Consider the following 16,582-nt stretch of genomic DNA (forward strand, 5'->3'; position numbering starts at 1 on the left):
CACCCATGTGCCCCTTGACACCCTAAAGGAAAGCACTCCTCCAACCTTACCTTCTCTCTCTCCCAAGTGATTTCGACACTCTTAAAAACAAGAAAACTCCCTCTCCTTCTCTAGAGTTCTCTCTCTAGAAAAATGTCTCTAGTTATTAAACCTCTTACCCTTAAGTCATGTGAGATTTAAATATACTGGGTTATTTAAATTAAACCCTAATTTTGAGATTTAAATAGATTGGGTTATTTAAATTAAATCCTAATTTTTATATTTTAATTGCTCTAAATGTATAGTGCAATACTTGAATCGTACTACCCAATTAGTTTAATTCTCATCTCTAATTATCTTGTACAATGTACAAATAGTACTATATGATTAGTTATATCAAATCACATATCATATAGGATGAACAAAGGTTTGGCCAGTGAGCTATCTATTATATCACCTTGATGATATGGATCATACAGTTTGATAATGAATTAAAATTTAATCCTGATTTAATTCATTAATCTATGAGATAAAATTAGGCAATATTAATTAATGTTCATACAATACAGAAGTCTTTGTATGGTACAATTAGTTTAAATTTTAAATTTCAAATCTGCCTAACTTTAGAAATATAGATTCAATGATGGGGTTTATTAAAATATTAGATAGTCCTATATGATTTAAGGTTATATAATATGATTATTTATAACTCAAATTAATTAAATACTTGAATTCATTTTTGTTTTGACAGATCATATAATATAATTTAGATTGTATAATGTAGTTATAAAAAAAAAATTCAAACACTCAATTCATGTTCCCTTTATAAGTATGTGTTTGGTTATCTAACCAACATACACCTAATACATAAAATGATTTAAGAAAATAAAAATATACAAATTTTATCACAAACTAACTTTAGACCTTGATGATGTACTATATTGAATGTGATTATTCAATCCAGCTTGGTGTATGTTTTATCAGAAATGGTTAGTAACAAAAACAAATGCAATGTATTTAAATAAAGAACAAATAAACAAACTAATAATATTTATAATCATTAAAACAATAAGTCAGACTTCTAAATTTCAATAGTTTTCCCTTTTTTAGAATGACAAATATTATTGGTTGAAATTTAAATTTACAAGTTTTATATTTAACTTAATGTTTAGTTCTCTCCCTCACTAAATGGTTTATTTAAAAGTAATGGAGAAAATATTTTATTTTTTTATTTTAAAATAAAAATTTATATGATTTAAAATAAAATGTAATAATATGTATACTAAAAAGAAAACTACACAAGTCATGAAGAAAATACAACCAACACAACAGAAAACTTTGTCTTTTGACATCAATGTTAAGTCAATTTATGTTTAAAAGAGTTCGTAACTTTTATTTTTCTTGAGTCAATTTTTATATTTTGTGTATTTTGACAAGAAAATAATTATGCACAAACACATATAAGAGAGAGTGATTAAATAATTAAATTATTTTATTAACCATACTGTACGATCCAAGTTGTATTGTATGATCAATTTAAATTTTAAAAAAATAATTAAATTTAATTAAATAAGATTAGTTAAAATTGAGATATAATTAATCATACTGTATGACATAAAATTATATTGTATGATCAACTGTTTTTATAATACCCCACCATCGAATCTATATTTCCTAAATTAGGAAGATTCAAATTTTAAAAATTGGACTGATCATAATGTAAACTGGTTTGTACAATATGAAAATTAATTAAAACTACCTAATTTAATCTCATAGATTAAGAAATTGAATTATATCTTATTTAATTATATATCGTACTATATAATACAAATATTTCAAAGTCTGATCCACCCGAGAGATTTTTTATGCGAACTTGGTTCGTTCTATATAATTTGTGATTCGATTGAACTAATTGGTTCGTTTTGTATAATTTATGATTTGATTGAACTAATCATACTGAAGATTTATAATCATATAGGATGATCTTCGATGGAATTGAACTAATCATACTATACGATCTGTTCATCGTACTTTACGATTAGAAGTAGTTAAATTTAAAATTAGTGGTTTTAATATTCCACTTTATAAACTCTTTCTTGCATTGAGGGAAAGAGTCTTTGGTACTCAAGTGACATTTTCTTTATGTGTGAGAGCTTGGAGAAAGTCCACATTCTCAAGGGAAAGAGGACGTTAGGTTGAAAGAGGGAGAGTGCCTAAAGGGACTCACAGAGACTAAAAGGAGTCACACTGTTTATAACAACCCAAAATTTTTAAAAATAATTGAAAAATAAAAAAACAGATTTTTTTTGTTGAAATTGGAGCGCAAAAATGCCAATCCTTTGTATTTATATTAATAAAAGAAATTAGGTGGCTCTGATTCTGAAAATTGAAAGATAAAAAAATAATAGTTTTTCGAAATTAGATTCTAGAGCGTGACATGGTTGCTCCGCCAGCCTGCTCCACAATGCAGTATATATATTATTTAATATGTAAGTGCATGTGTTGGTCAAATAATAAAGTGAACGAGATAATGAACCATGCATGCTAGGTTTTAATTTCACGCATGACCATTGCATGAATTAAATGAAATTCGAGAATGATTGAGAACAACCATAAACAATGTCAGATGCAAGAGTCTACATTAGGAACAATACACTTCATTCATATTATAATCCCAAAACAAAAGTTTTTAGCCAGCCATAAAAGTTATTAAGACAAAACATATTCTTTTAATAACAACATAAAAGTTTTGAGAGATTGGTGGAGAAAATATCACTTTGCGAAGCGATCTCCCTTAAACATGTTCTCCCTCCACTCTAAACTCTCTCATAATCTCTATTTTGAAAAAAATATAGATGACGTACCATAACAAAATGAAAAGAAAACTATTTATACATAGTACACAAAAATAGAATCAAGGGTCACGGTGCTGGAAAAAGCAATGACGCGATGTTACAATAATGAGCTAGCACCTCGCCACTCTATAAATTGAACAATTATTACGTCCTCCGATGGGACGTAGAGGAACGTCAGGTTGGAGGCCAAATCACGTCAAAAAATGAGAAATACATAGCAATACCAAACAATAACGAGGAATACCATCACGTGAAGACCCAATACCGAGTTATACCGAGCTATACCGAGCAATACCGAGTTGTACAAAAGTTGTACCGAGTTTTTCCTAGAAAAAATTCGGTACAACTCGGTATTGCTCTGTATAGCTCGGTATAACTCGGTATTGGTCTTCACAGAGCGGTATTCCTCGTTATTATCAAATAATACCTAGCAATACCGAGCAAATACCGAGTTTTTTAGCGAGATTTTGCCTCCGACCGGACATTCCTCTACATCCTTACACCGGACCTAATAAAAGTTCCTATAAATTGGCTATGCCGTAACATTGGATTGAATCGACGACGCAACATTTTTATAGTGAACCACTCTAACTCTTCTACCATGACGTTGCAAGCAATTTGGCATCGCGACATTGTCTTGGCACAATATGGTTAAAATTTATGGGCGTTGCGGTACTCAGATCAATGATTTGGTGTTGTAGCTTTTTAGATATTGGCTTCGTGGTGTTTAATTATTTGTAAAATGATAGCTGTCGAGATCGAGATCCATCGCTGGTTGTAACGTCCGTCCTCCCGAGGCCCGTCGTCGTCATCGCGTCTACCGTCGAGATCATCGTACAGAGCGGTCTGAGCGTAATCGCGGTCGTCCTGAGGTCCGTCTGTTGTCGAGATCGTTCGCCGTCGTGTGTGCCGTCGAGTCTGTCATCTCGAGCTCGTCCTGTAGAATCTTCCATCAAGGTCGTCGTCAAGCTAAAAAATTCCCGTTGTCGAGATTGTCGTCGAGCTCGTCCCATCGTGTGCCGTCAAGATCGTCGTCGAGCTCGTCATGGGCGGATCCACCCATGGCTTAGGGTGGGCAAATGCCCACCCTCAAATTTTTTTTTTTTTAATATTTGGAGGGGAAATTTTGAAATATTTTGAGTATTTTGGGCATTTTGCCCCCCCTCAAAAAAATTTTTTGCCCTACTTTTATCAATCCTAAGCATTTTTGCCCATCTCTTACAATTTTTTTTTTGCCCACCCTAAAAAAATAAGCTGGATCTGCCCCTAGAGCTCGTCCCATCGTCTGCCGTCGAGATCATCATCTAGCTCGAAATTTCCTGCTTTTGAGATTGTCATCAAGCTCGTCCCATCGTCTGCCATCGATATCGTCGTCGAGCTCAAAATTTCCCGCTATCGAGATCGTCGTCGAGCTCATCCCGTCGTCGTAGTCACGTCATTGAGATTCATTATTTTTTTTATTTCCTGCTCGCGACTTTGATTTCCCGCTTCGTGGATTTGCATTTCCCTCCTATGAGTTCCGCCGTCGAGCTGCTCGACGAGCTGACGATTCGAGCCGCTCTAGCTCGATAAGTCGTCGAGCTCGAAATCGTGTTCGAGCTTGACTCATTGAGCATGTTACCGAGTCGAGCCCAAGTCAGCTCCCGAGTAGGCTTGACTAATTTGCACCCCCTATATAGCACTAGGGCTTTGAAGTCGCTGTGGTGTTGAATCAATTGGTGCCTCGGTGCTTATGCCAACTTGCATTTCTAAAGCATTTTTCGTGAGTTTTCTTGCACAACATGAACTAAAAACATATTTTCACTGAAATTTAAGGCATAAAATAATAACATAATATTCACTTAATAAATTTCTCTCAGCTTAAGCTATTAATTTTCCTGAAGTAATGCAATTGAACTTTTGATTAATTCATTCTCCCTATTGAATAATTTGCTTGTTTAAAATTGATTAAATTATAAGAATTTGCTTTACTAAGTTGATGTTAATTGAAATGAAACAAAAGTTGGAAATTTTAATTAAAATAATTATTAATAGACATCCTAATCAATCACTTTCATTAATATCCCATTCTAAGCTTTATCTACTATAGTTATTAGCGTAATTGAGTGATTTTTTATTTTAAAAATTTTTATACTTCAGTTAATTTTTTAATTCATCTATAAACATCAATATATATTATATTACTTATACTTCCCTTATTTAATTTAGGTATTATATACTTTCGAAGAAGTATGCTTTTCCAGGTACCAATTTTTTATATTCCAGTACTTATTTTTCTTTTTAGTCTTCACTTTTTCCTTTTCATCCTTTTCTCTTTTTAATTTTATTTCATTAGAGTACTTTAATAATGATGTTAAATATCTGGTATTTTTTTATTCCTTCAAAAGCCCTAAGTTTGATGGCAAATTATTGCATCCGGTCCACGGAGGCGAAGATAGGTCCAGATATTAATAAAATATTATTTTAAATTAAGCGCAACAAAAGCGCAGGTCAAAGCGCAGTCAAAGCATATACGAAATAATAAACTAAATAATAGCATATGACAAAAAATATATATACTAAATAGTAAACTATATAAACACAACAATAGATAAAATAAAATGCACATACATAACATATTTGGGTTTTCTTCTAAACAATGTTAAGTTTTAAGTCTTCAGCCAAATTTTGTCAAGATTTTTATTTAGAATAGGCCAACTCAACAACTTTCCTTAACTGATTAATGTCTCCTCTTAAATAGGGTTTTAACCTTTGGCTATTAACTTTAAAATTTTAGGTCTTACTATCCTAGATTTATGTTTTCCAAAATATAATTTTAATCTTGAATTAAATAAAAGAACTTCTTGTCCATATGTGAATTCTTTCTTAAGAATCTTACAATCATGTTATCTTTTCATTTTCTACTTATATACCTAAGCATTTCATAAGCTTTACTTCTAAACTCTTTTAGCTCGTTCAATTATATTAACCTCTAGCTCTTTTCTTAATAAGATTGAAATTTAGACTTCGTTTGGGACGGCTTTTTTATTGCTTTCTAAAATGAAGTTTTAGTACAAAAATAAAAAAAATTGTACTAAAACTCCGTTTTAGAAAGCAATAAAAAAGCCGTCCCAAACGAAGCCTTAATTATTTTATCACCCAGTATGCTTTGTGCTCTAATTTTAAAGGTAGGTGTCAAGCTTATCCAAAAACTAAATGCTAGGGAGACATCAATTGGGGTCTTAAAAGCTGTTTTATAAGCCCATAATGCATTATGTAATTTTAGAGCGCTATATTTTTTATTTGAATTCATATTCTTTCTAGGATTCTCTTTCCTTATTAGTAATTTCAAATTGGCCAATAGTTTGAGGATGATAAGCTGTTATAATTCTATGTTGGATGCCAAATTTTGTTCACTATAGCAAAATCACTAATTACCGGCAGCTTTTTCCGGCGGAAAGTGATAATTTTCTGGTGGCTTTGGAATTTACCGACGAAAAAATTTCTACCGATAAAAGATGAAAGTTCGTCAGGGATGTTAAGCCCTATAGAACTGGCCCAAGCTAACCAAGAGGGGGGTGAATTGATATTTTAAAAAATTATGTTCACAAAGAATAAAAATCACATAAACCAAAATCACACCACAAAAATAAATGCGGAAATAAAAGTGCGGAAGCAAGAAAACAAGAACACAAAAATTTATAGTTGTTCGGTCAACTCAACCTACGTCCACTCCCCGGAGGCGCCCTCCGAGTATTGCACTACAAACGTGACTCTCCTTTAGCCCCCACAGTTAGGCGGAGAAGCCTTTACAAAGCACCTCCTTTTTGTCACCCCGGCAAGGCAGAGAACCTACCTCCTTTTGCTTCCTCCTGAAGCTGGCAGAGAACCACAACCAAAAGCTAACTCCTTACCTCTACCTACCCTTCCACGGATGAGAAACTCTAGACGAAGACAGCGAGCGATCCTTGAGCAACCCTTGTGAATCCCCTCCAAGCCCCCCTCACAAGATCCTCTCTCTCTCCCTCTCTTCTTTCTCTCCTCAAAGCTTTCAGGTAAAGGCAGCAGCAAAAGGTTCGGTCAATGTTTGAACAAGATTCTTAAATAGAAGAGCTTCAAAGGAGCTCATATTGCAAGTTGCCGACAATAATGTTCCAGGCCGATATGGACATTCGGGCACTGGACCGATCAGGTTAATATCAGAAGATGGCCAGAGCATGCCCTGAATGCAAACTAGACGATTTAAAATTGTCTTGATCGTTCCAGGCCGATCTTACATCGTCCCGGTCCGATTGTTCAATTAGGGTAATCGTCCAGAGCATCACCCTGAATACGAGCGGCGAGGGGTTTATTTATCGTCTTGAAGTAACTAAGGTTTTTTGAATGGATCGTCCTGGCCCGATCCTGCGAATCGTCTAGGGACGATATAATCGTATCAATCAACCTTAATTAGCTCCCTTGATTTCCCCGATCAATTAAGCATAATTTTGAGATTTCATTCCAGCCGATCAATGATCGTCCTGGGCCGATAATTTAAAAATACAGTATCCTTAATTGTCTATGGCGGCAACTTCTTTCTATTTGAGCTTATCGTCCTGGCCGATACTGTATCGTCCAGACGAATATGTTATGATTGCTACCTTAATTAAGACCTTATTAGACTTTCTGTTTTAAGCCTGATCGTCCAAGACGATGAAAATATCGTCCTGGCCGATATGAGTAAAAATAGAAATTCTAAGTCTCTCAAGTGTGTGTTGTGTAGGGTTACTCAGCAATCAGCTCTTTGACCATTACTAAGTAGACTCTAAGAAGTTTGAAAAACAAAGTTACAGACTGACTCAACCCTAAAAAACATACGCATCCTGAACTGACTACTGTTCGTCCGATCTTTCTCGATTCTGAAAGTAGACGAAACAGAGTTCCAAGAGAATCAATAGTGTTGGTCAATCATCAAAACACAGGTCATGGAAAAATAAGGTTTGCAACAAAAGGACCCGCCAGAAAATTTTTTTTGTGAAGACCTTTTCAGTAGTAAAATATTGGCGGCTTTTCAGCGCTTTTGGCCACCGAAAAATTTAAAAAAAGTTCTTTGGCCGCTTAGGTGGCTATTCGGTGCTCTTTGGCACACCTGAACCACCCTTAACCGCCCAACTGCAATCCACCAATTAACTCTGAGCTGCCCGGGCGCTGGCCCGCCTGCCTGAACTTATTCCCGTGTGCCGCTGCCTGTCCTGCCGTGCTAATCGACTGCCCGGATGCCCTCCCCGTTGCCGCCTAATTGCCTGATGCCCACTGGTCTGCGCGCCTGCCCATGCGCATCACCTGGATTTGAACTTATGTCATTCATTTATATCAAACATTCAACCATTTTGCTAACATGCAAAATATGTTTACTCTTAATATTTGTATATTTAACTATATTATTTCATAAATTAATAACATTTTAAAAACTGGAATTATATTAATTAAAATTAATAATAATGTACAAATTAAAATTAGTAATTACTTCAACTAAAGTATTATCATTAAAATTATAATAAATGGAAATTTAATTGGAATTAAAGTATTATCATTAAAGTTTAATTAAAACAAATTAATAACTTCATAATTTATTAAAATACTATTAAAATTACTAATCAATGAAAATAAAATTTTAAAATAAATTAAAATTTAAATAATAATTTTAAATTTAAATATTTAATTAAGGAAAAAGTTAACTTAAATTAGTTAATATAATTTTTAATCTTTTTTTATTAAATCATTTAAATAAATAAAATTTTAAACATTTTATTTAAATTATTTAAAAGCCACCGGAAATCTTGAAAAGCAGCCAGAAACGTCGCCGAAAAATTGACCGTCGGAAAGCCGTCGGAAAACTACTGGAAAGCCGCCGGTAATGGGTGATTTTCTTGTAGTGGTTATCAATGCCTCCACTCTTTCTTTTGGCATAAAGTAACACCCACAACATAATCACTTGCATCACACATTAATTCAAATTGCAAAGACTAATCAGGTGCAACAATAATAAGTGTAGTGATTAAATATTGTTTCAATATTTTAAAGACATTATGACATACAATATCAAACCCAGAAGGAACTTCCTTATTAAACAAATGACACAGAGATTTTGAAAATTTGAAAAAAAAAAAAACCCTTGATAAATCTCCCATAAAATCTAACATGTCCTAAAAAACCCCCTAATGCCTTTAACAGATGTAGGCGATAGCAAATTTTTTACAACTTGAACCTTAGCTTTATCTACCTCTAGCCCTCTCTTAAAAATCTTACAACATAACACTATTCCTTCAACCATAAATTGACACTTTTCTCAATTCAACACTAAATTTATTTCTACATATCTTTCAATCACATAGGTCAAATGATCAAGGCAGGAATCAAAAGTAATGCTAAATTTAAAAAATTATCCATATAATATCTCAATGCCTTGCTGCATTAAATATGAAAAAACAAACATCATGAATCACCGAAAAGTTGTAGGAGCATTACACAATCCAAAATGCATCATTCTAAAGGCAAATGTACTATAGGGGTTAGTGAAGGTGGTTTAATCTTGGCCCTTCGGAGCCCTCAGGAGCTATAGTAATCTGGTGGTAAATAGAATATCCATCCATAAAATAATAAAAATGATAACTTGCCATCATATCTATCATCTGATCTATGAATGGAAAGGGAAGATATTATTTCCTAGTGGCTTTGTTCAACTTTATATAATTTATACAGATCCTCCAACCAGTTATTTTTTTTTATTAGGAATAATCTCATTATATTTATTAGACAGAACAATCAAGCCACCTTCTTTGGGACATAATGAATATGGCTCGCCCAGATACTATCAGAAATGAGATATATAATTCATGCATCTAATTATTTAAGTATCTCTTTTTTAACTATATCCTTCATGGGCGGCTTCAATTATCTTTGGGGATAATCTTTTGGTAAAGAATTCTCCTCCATCAAGATCTTATGCATACACAAAAATGGATTAATTCCCTTGATATCATTTATGATCCATTCAAAAGCTTTCTTATAATTACTTAGAGCCCCAATCAACTTGCCATCTTAATCTTCTATTAATTCAACATAAATAGTTACAGGAAAAGTTGAATTGATATCCAAAAAGGAATACTTAAAATGGCTAGGTAAGGCCTTAAGCTCTAAAATTGGTGTTTCATCCACATATGGTCTTAAAGTTCTACCCAAATATGTGGTATCCAAAGTCTCGTGCCTCTCCTTAAATATCCTAGAGATCTCACCAATATAATGAATAGAATCTTCTAACCCTTCACAATTCTCATCTTATTCCAAGATTCATTCAAAGTATTATATCATAAAAGATCTTCTTTATAATTCTTAAAAATAACTTCTTCCAAATCAACTTAGGAATAATCCTTAGTTCTTTCACTAGGAAACTTCATGGACTTAAGCACATCTAATCACTTCCTGGTCCCGAACTCTTATGGTCAGCTCCCCCTAATAGACATTTATCATAAATTTACCTATGGCTAGGAAAGGTTTCCCTAAGATAACCAGTATGTCCCTATCCTCCTTTATATCTATGATAATGAAATCTACATAAAAGCTAAACATGTCTACCTTGACAAGGACATCCTCTACCATCCCTTTAGGATAAATAAATTATCTATCAGCAAGTTGAAGGGTAACTGAGGTGGGTTGAACCTCTCCTAAGTCTAACCTTTAAAAATGGACATTAGCATAAGGTTAATACTAGCATCTAAGTTACATAATACTCTTCCACAAATTTTATCCCCTATAATCATTGGAATGGTAAAACTTCAAGGATCCTTTAACTTTTTAGGAGTTTCTTCTGTATAATAATATTGTACTTCTTAGTTAATGCTACAATCTCAAATTTCTCAACTTTTCTCTTCCTATTAAGGATTTCTTTTATGAATTTAACATGGGTGAGTAGCTGCTCTAAGGCTTCTAAGAAGGCTATGTTAATTATTAATTTTTTAAATAATTCCAAAAATCTTGAGAATTGCTTATCTGACTTATGCTTAATCATCATCTGGGAAAAGGTTATAGTGTTCTCTTTACAGCCTTCATAATTGATTTTTCAGTTTCCTTAATTATTTCAGGTTGCACTTTAGGTGGGTCGGACACTAAGGGCTCTCATAACTCACTTTCCTCCTAAGTCTACTCTTTAGACTTATAGGGGTCTCATAATTTCTTTCCACTTCTTAATTGAATGTTTTTACAATGGTCCTCAAAATTATTTTCAATGGTAATGGGTGAGACTTCATTTGATTTATTGATTACACTAGGAAGCTGCCCAATTTGAATCTCTATATCTCTAATGGAAATAGCTTGACTTTGTAATTGATTCCCCATCTGAAGTACTAAATCCTTCAAAGGCATATTCTATCCTTGAATAATTGATTATTCTTTTAAAGCTTGGGGGGTAAGAAGGTATAAGGTTAACTACATGATTATGAGGAGAGTTCCAAGAATTAACTACTTGATTAGATTGATTAACATTCCCCTGATTTCCATCTTGATTATTACTCCAACTAAAATTTGGGTGTTTCCTCAAACTTTGATTATATATATTCGAGTAGGGGTTGTTTGATCTTCCAATCATATTCACATTCTTTTCCCATTACATGTTAGGATCACTAGAAGGATTAAATAGACTCTCCTCTAAAGACATAGGTGATCATAAGGCTATACTAACTCCAACAATATCCAATTTATTTGACATTTCTACTACATGGGCATTCAAAATAGAAAGGGTATTAGAATCATCCACAATGGCTATTCTTTTAGATTCACCCTATCAAATGGCTTGTAAAAAATATTTATTACTATTTCATCTATCAAGGTATAAGCCTCTTCAAAAGGTTTCGACAATAAAGATCCTCCAGCTGTAGTATCAATTATGAATTTAATGGATCTTATAAGTCCATTATAAAAGCTCTTAATCACCAACCAATCAGGCAAAGCATGGTGAGTATGCTTTCTAAGCATCTCCTTAAATATTTCTTAGTTTTCATAAATTGATTGTCCATCAAATTAGGAAAATGAGGTAATATTATTCCTAAGCTTTAATATTTTAGAAGGTAGAAAGTACTTTGTTAGGGGGCCAACTCATTCCAAGTAACCATTGAGCATGGAGACAAAGAATTCAACCATATCTTAGTCACATTGAGACAAAGGAAATAATCAAATTCTACTAGTATTATCATTAACTCCATTGTACTTGAATGCTATACAGATTTATAATCAAATTTTTGTAAGGGTCATTTCTATCTCTAAGTCAAATAATAAGGGTCTCTTTCTAGATCTACTACACATGCACAAACAAACACCCAAATGATATGATACAATGTAAATAAAAGTAAATACGCAAAAAAAATCATAACACTAAACAAGTGCTCAGATTAAAACTAACAATTTGCAACTAAATAATAAATTACAACAATGAAAGCAGAATTAAATATACAACTTTTTTAAACAATATAGGAAAAATTAGCAAAATATACAACTTGATTTCCCAACAATGGCACTAAAACTTGATGCAGTGTGTATATTGTTTGTTATGCATGTGCACGTGTTGTTCAAGTATAAAGTGAATGAGAGGGTTGTCGATCCCAAAAGGAAAAAGTGTATCCCTATGAATTGTCCTAGTATTGTCTACTCAAGTAGTAAGGTTATCTAGCTGAATCAAATTGATGGAGTGGTTCTAGAAACTACTAAAAATGTTAAAAAGATAAAGTACTCATAATAAAAGTTGAATTGAACCCATGATAATGAATGTTGTTGTATTCGTAAGTCAACTTATCTAAGTTTGTTGTGAATCAAAGCATATGCACCCTTAGATCACTATCAAGCTTGTAAAGGCGTAAAATAATGCTCTCACCTTAATACAATGATTTATCTTCATAAACCCTAAAAACCTATTAATCATATGTCTATGTATGAAAGTTTTCTATCTCAAATATTTTATTTGCTCCAACATTCCTCCGTCGAGGCAATGAATCACACTAAGGTTTTAATTCCACCCATGTTCATTGCATGAATTAAATGAATTTTAAGAGTAATTAAGAACAACCATAAATAATTTCATATGCAATAGTCTATATTAGGAACGATATGCTTCATTCACATTATAAGTCAAAAATAAAAATTTTTGCTGGTCGTAGAAGTTATTTCTCACAAAATAGATTCCATTAATAACAACATAAAAGCTATAAGAATTTGGTGGAGAAAATATCACCTAGATTAGTGTTTACAAGTAAATCCAAATAGTGGACACTTCCTGGAGCGATCTCCCTTAAGCACGTTCTTCCTCCACTTAAAACTTTCTCATAAACATTGTTTTGAACAATATATAGATGACCCACCATATAATTTATACTTAGTACACAAAAACAGACTCAGGAACTGTGGCGCTAAAAAAGGTGACCTCGTGGCATTATAATAATGAACTAGTGCGTCGATGCTCAGAAAATTGTCTCCCCCACAACATTGGACTAAATAAGTGTGATGTTTCTATAGTAAACCACTCCAACTCCTCTATCGTAGCACTACAAGCAATTTGGCATTATGGTGTTAAAGTTCAACTCTAACTCCTCTATCGTAGCACTGCAGGCAATTTGGCATTATGGTGCTATCACTATTGGAAAAACAGCCAATACCGATGATTTTTTCAGCAGTTTAGATGGTAACACCGACGGTTTTTAGTAACACCGGCGGCTTTCCGGTGGTTATTGAACCGCCGAAAAAAATGGCGTAGGAAAAAAATTGCCGGTGGTTTTTACTGGCAGCCTAATTCGCCGGCGGTTTTCCGGCGACGTAGACCGCCGGTTAATACCCCTCTTTGTACCGGCGGTGTTCCAGCGTTTTCACCGCCGGTCATTTTACCGACGGCTCACCGGCGGTCCATTCACCGACGGCTTGCCGGCGGTTACGGCGGGCGGCGAGCGTCAAATAAACCGCCGGTACGCGTCGGTACACCGCCAGTGTCATATCGGTAGTTTTCGGCGATTGTAGCCGACGGTAGTACCGGCGGTCTGGATCGCCGGTCTTTCACCGGATTACTGCCGGGTGTCGTCGGTAACCGCCGGTATTATACCAGCGGTTTGACAAAGTTACCGGCGGCCATTAAAAACCGTCCGGTATCATCATTTCCGGCGGCTAAATCGCCGGTTAGACGCCGAAAACCTGTAGCACCTGCAAAAAAAAAGTTGTTAGCATCCCCTCTATTTGAGGGAGGTTCACCCTAGATTCTAAACCTGCACATAAAGCAATATATAACAACAAATTTTGGGTAACAAGCTGCTATATTCAATCAACTATCACAAATATAAACATAAGCACAACCAAATAAAACATTAAATGTAAACAAAGTTAATATGTTCGGGTCACAAGTTCACAAGTTCAGAAGATCATAAATTAACAAGTTCACAATAAACATAAAATAGTACTAATTCTCAGTTGTATCCTCGCTGTCTCGAGATGTTCGTCGCTGCTCTTCCTCTTGCTTCCTATGATTTTCAATTCTGTAGGATTGCAGCTCAGCTTGCATTTCATTTTGAACCCTTCTCATTTCTTCAATCTCTCTAGTCAATGCTGCAACCCTCTGACTCACAGTTTCTTCAGCTCCACTTGGATCATAAAATGTTGAGGTGGATGAACAACCCTCATAAGCATAGCCCTGCGAACCCAAGCCATATATCCTCCCCCTATGTCTTCCACCAACAACATCTGACCAAGTATGATACTTAGAAGTGTGGGCTGATCCTGAAGATGATCCCTCGACAGTGGACTGGCGGCTTTCTCGAGCTCGTACAAAATCATCCTGCAAGAATAAAGCCATAAAATAAATTGTAAATTGATATTACAATTAGTTTTATTAAAATAAATTTTTATTCCAAATTTTCAAAAAAAAAAAATACTCACATGAGCCTTCTTAGCCTTTTTATCAACCCACTGATGATCAGCTTGATGTTGATGAGTTCTTGTATGCAACTCCAGTGGTGTTGGCTTCTGACCAAGGTATTCTTTCTGAAAATTTAAGATATAGTTATAATAACATAAATATATTTAATAAACTAATTTAAATCTCTTACCAGTCGCAGTCTATGTTTTGTGTGAGGTACAGATCCAACAATATGAAGAGAGCTACCTAAACCACAACAGTCAGAGGATCTATTCTGTTTATTATGCTCTCTTATTTTTCTTTGGACATCTTTCTTTGGACGATGTTGTTTTCTCGAGTTTGGCTTAAACCGAGGAGCATTGCAGGTGCAAAAAAATTTTTTTGCTGCATCATCCTTATAGTATAACATATATCCATTGATATAATAATCAATTTTTGTATCAGTGAGACCCAGCTTGGATACTAATTTCTTCGTTCGGTACAAGTCTGAGGGAATTAAATTGCCCGCTGGATTAGTTTCCTTCATAAAACCAATAAAATCATTGAAACAATCACGGGGAATATTATACTCAGTTTTAATACTTAGCATCCTCACTGCAATGAATAATTCTGAATGTGTACTGCAACCATCCCAAATTGGCTTTTGAGCTGCATGTAATAACTCAAAAAGAATTTTTGTGTTTCTGCATTTAGTGGCTCTTCCGCACTAGCCCTTAAATTAGGACCTGCTACATCAAAATAAGTTTTTCATAGGGTCTACTCATTTGATCTTCATCAAATGTTTCATAAGCTGTAGACATAGGCGGAGGGAAGGGGGGGGCAAGGGGCAGAGGAGATAACAATAAAGTACTATGATCTTATTAATGGATTTAATCGCCCAAAAGTCACAATCCCCTCACTATGGTCTATTTCCACTAAAATTACACTCCATAATAAGTTCAGTTTTTAGATCTACTCAAAAGAAACATTTGGGACCTAGAAGTTACACCTTCCAAATAATTCAAGTGCTAAAGGAAAGTACTTCGTACATCCTCTTGCAGAATATCTAGCAGAACATTCATGACTAAGTAAAAAATATAGTGAACTTAAGGCTAATCCTTTGATGTAATCCAACTAAATTAGAGTAGATAGTCAGATGTCACTAACCAAAGATTGTTATTAGATAGTTATTTGGTTACTTTCTTCAAAGATGTTAATTGCTATCTCTCTTTCTCTGCTCTCTCTCTCACTCTCCCTGCTCTCTAGCTCTCTTTTACACTTGCTTGATCTTTTCTCTCTCTCTATATTCTATCCTCTTTCTAGCTCTCTCTCTGCTCTCCTCTCTCTCTCGTTCTATCTTCTATCTCTCTCTTGCCGGCTCTCTCTCCCCCCTGCTCCTCTCTTTTCTCTCTCACTCTCGTTCTTTTCCCTCTCTTATCTTTTCTCTCTCTCTCTCTCACACTCTCCCTGCTCTTGGCTCTCGTGCTTACAGCGCTTGCTTTGCCTCTCTTTCTCTCTCTCAAACTCTTTATGGCTCTGCTCTCTTGCTCCTCTCGTCTATCTCCCTCTCGTCACTATCTTTTCTCTACTCTCCCTCTCTTTCTCTCTCTCTCTCTCAATCTCTCTCTTACTATCTTTTGCTCTGGCACCAAAAGTCCAAATCACGCCATTAGATCTATTATTACTAAATTACACTTAAAAAATTCAATCGATTAAAAATTACCTATTGCAAATGTCTAGCTTACAAACCTAAATCATAACACTAGTATACATTCAAAACTCTTTGCAAATGTCTAGGTGAGAAAAAAAATCGAGCAGGAAAAATTTCAAGTTACCTTCAAAATCCTGGATTTTCTTTCTACATCCA

Source organism: Dendrobium catenatum, unplaced genomic scaffold (genome assembly GCF_001605985.2).
Source record: "Dendrobium catenatum unplaced genomic scaffold, ASM160598v2 original_scaffold_192470, whole genome shotgun sequence".
In the NCBI taxonomy this organism is placed as follows: domain Eukaryota; kingdom Viridiplantae; phylum Streptophyta; class Magnoliopsida; order Asparagales; family Orchidaceae; genus Dendrobium; species Dendrobium catenatum.